The sequence below is a fragment of the Lactuca serriola genome, chromosome 7, assembly GCF_051521515.1.
Source record: "Lactuca serriola cultivar US96UC23 chromosome 7, Lser_US96UC23_V15, whole genome shotgun sequence".
Classification (NCBI taxonomy): Eukaryota; Viridiplantae; Streptophyta; class Magnoliopsida; order Asterales; family Asteraceae; genus Lactuca; species Lactuca serriola.
Genome location: NC_136414.1, coordinates 87,114,368 through 87,117,749, shown reverse-complemented (window position 1 = coordinate 87,117,749; position 3,382 = coordinate 87,114,368). Strand labels below are relative to the sequence as shown.

General features: G+C 36.2%; 1 long non-coding RNA gene across 3 annotated transcripts; it reads right to left on the bottom strand.

The window, feature by feature from the left end:
• Positions 1–241: 241 nt before the first annotated feature.
• LOC145062222 (uncharacterized) lies at positions 242–2,605 on the bottom strand. Of its 3 annotated transcripts, none has more exons than XR_013687488.1 (5): positions 2,393–2,605; positions 2,184–2,293; positions 1,636–2,082; positions 675–1,402; positions 242–444 (listed from the first exon to the last, which is right to left on the bottom strand). It is a non-coding gene; the product is annotated as an uncharacterized LOC145062222 (long non-coding RNA). The 3 variants fall into 3 exon arrangements; XR_013687487.1 differs by having other exon boundaries at positions 675–1,871; positions 1,962–2,082; XR_013687486.1 differs by having other exon boundaries at positions 675–2,082.
• Positions 2,606–3,382: the final 777 nt, after the last annotated feature.

The following is a 3,382-nucleotide window of genomic DNA, read 5'->3' as shown; positions in this document are numbered from 1 at the left end:
TATAGTTCTCAAGCCTTTATGGTTAGGAAGCATGCAGATAAAGCCAGAGAAAAAGCTTGAATGGTGATAAACTATGAAAAATAATAATAACTAGTGAAGAATCACCGCTTTGCGGGATCGGATATGTATTCGGTATAGGAAAAATTGCAAATCCCACAATGGTACAAACGTCATATTCAACTCATTACGAAAAAATGATAGAACTTTGATAAGATTTTGAGTTAAACTCATCAAATCGTGATGAAATTGCTATAAATACTCTTAGGAGTTGGCATAAGCCCTATTTGATGGAATTTTGCTCCTCAAAACAAATCAAAGAGATTAAATGTGATCACATGTTTTTAAAATAAAAAACCCTAATATCAACCTTCAAAACAAAGTAAAGAGATTAAATGTGACCAGACTGTAATGAAGACCCAACAACCTTCATCTTCAGTTCTTTGCCTGCCAGATTCATTAAACACATTTGATCAGCAAAGGGTATTTTAGTCCTTTTACATAATATACCTTCCAATTCCTTTAACAAATTTTTAAACAAACCATATCCCACCAATCGAACACATTTGAATTCTCTCATTATAATTTCATATTTTCATTACAGTTTTATGGTTCAAATATCAGTTGATTGATATGAATTTTGCAAATTTCATCCTATCTCTCCATAGTATTTGTACCTTTATCCGTGGGGGTCGGCAGTGGTGTAGAGATGAAGCAAATCCAGGGTACTGAAATAACGATTGTACCCCTTGAACACGTCTGGCTTTCCTAGTTTCTCTATAGTCATCATCCATTGCACTTTCACTGTTAGTAGAGACTGAAGAAAATGGGGCAGAAGTTGATATAACAGAAGTTTCTTGAGGATGAACACCAGTTTCAGGTAAGTTTTTTGCAAAAATTAATAAATGTTAAAACTACATCACAACATACTGATAGTGATACCCCCAATGGAAGGGACAAAAGAATGGAATACAAAGAGTAATGGAAAGAGTCATTCATTCCAGTATACCAGACACAACCATACAATGTAAAAGATAAGATCAATACCAACTGTTGCAACCTGTTGAAATATTGTTCTCATAGTTCTAACAAAATGATAAAAGCCATTAGTAGCATCAAGTTCATGGATCAACTTTTTCACCTCACTCACATTTGGATGACAATCAAGTACAAAACACAACAAAAGCAGAGGGATTTAAGGCTTCGAGGCAGCAGCCATAAAAACCTCCAGTATTATGATATCAGAGTCGAGGAAGAAGCGGGAAACAACACATAAAAAAATGAAAGAGAATTAAGAATGAAACCTTGTAACAATAACTATTCAACAGGACTACTAAAATAATCTTTTATGTGTTGTGGGGATCTTCAAATTTCCATGTTTGTCCGTATATTTGGCATCGCCTTCCTGCAAAAGTTGGAAATTTGAGTCCGACATTTTATCAAACACTTGGTGGGCAATGTTTATATGAATTTAGAAAAACATAATGATCTCAGGAGAAACACATCCAAAACATAGAAAGGCAGATGAAAATTTCGAGTTCATACCATCATACACCATACTTTAATATTCGTATCTCTTATTGCTTGAATTTGAGTTTATCAACGGATAAATAGATAAAAGTTAAGTTCAGTTTGTACCTTGTCATTGAACCATATGCGGTTTTCAAGGAAGGTAGGGATCACTCAAATGGTGTTATAAAGCTATCAAAAAATTTAACAAAAATAAAAAAGATCAGAGATAAAACCAACCTCTTATTTTATCAATCATTGGAGTATCAATCGAGGTTCTCTTAGAAAAAAAAGTAATTAGTTTGGAGGATGGTGAAAATAAACAAAACCACCGTCAGAAATGAATGGAGACTGGACAGCACCGACTGTATGAATTAAATTAATAATTCATAATATTAGATTTATGAAAAATCAATAAAAAAAAGCCATGGACTGTAAGAAATTTCTCGATTGACCATGTTAGTGAAACCGTGAGAATTGAAGTGGAGGGTTCGTCTTCGTCCGAAAACAGAACCATCTGTTCTTCTACGTCAACAAAAACCGCAAACCTATTGAATGTCCAACGTTTTCATGGTGCTGTCAATAAGCAAATGATATACATCAATTCCATAGCATTAAAGGAAAATCGAGAAAAGCATAAGGGTACCAGTAGCAACACAGAAGCCGTGCGTACATACCTTAAAAATCGAAGGTAAGCAGGAATTTACCTTCCACCTCTGTGACTAAGGGTTTACGAAGGAATCAATTTTGGAAGTCGAGAAAGGGTTTGCGAAGATTTTTTGGGCGTCTATAAAATGCAAAATAAATAAATAAAAATAAAACACAAATCAACAATTACATATGACCCACAAATTAGAAAACACAAATTAGGAAGGAATAGAGTTACATCGTAATCTTCTTGAGCAATCCTCGTGAATGGCCTAAGAAATGTTTTAACTGTAGGTTTCCCATTTCAAATTTTGGGGTTTTAGCACATCAACTTCCATCGTCACAAGTTATTGCTTCATATATGTGTTATCTTATTGCTTTATTTTGTCAGCAAAATCACAAACGAAGAATTAGGCAGAATAGAGGATAGAATATGACAAATTAGGGCAGGAAAACATTAAATTGCGACTTACCAGGGCGTCGCCGTTCGATTTTAGAGAAGGGATGCGACCGCTGGTTGATTTTAGACAGTCGAGTATACACAAAGTCGAAGAACAGTCGAGTATGAAATCGATTTTCAGCAAACAAAGGTCGCGAAGACCGGCGGAAGGGCGTTTGGAGCTTCGACGGTTCGACGGTGCTGACCGATTCTGGAGCTTGAGAATGAGATGAATATGCTCCAGTTCCGACTGCGTGGGCATAATAGCAGTAAGAAGGAAGGCGTGGATGTGGAGAAGGAGGGTCGGTAAACTGAATGAGATGGGTGGACATCAGAAGCAGATAATGTGGTGGGTGGACACCTATCGAAAGATGAAGCGGTGACTCTAAATCAAAAATGGATCCCAACAGGACACGTTCCATAAAGGTGGGAGAGTGGTGGAGGACGGAGATGAAGTCGGTCGTAGATATCTGGAAGTTTTCTATTGGAAAAAACAAAGGTGGAATCACAGAGAAACACGTTGAAAGAGAAGAACGGATGAAAGGAACACGTATCGCTAATGAATACTTAAAAACCTTCAGAAAAAAAAAATTCAAAACCCAAAAGAAAATAAAAAAGTTTGGTCCAATCAACAGGATATCCATTAGGTGTTCATCAACTCAACAACCCGTCCACATCGTACTAAACCCATAAACATATGACAATTACCAAACATATATAACCATAAGGACCTATGTTGCCAAACCCTTAGGAACAGGACCATTTTTCTTAGCATATATCCCAAACTGC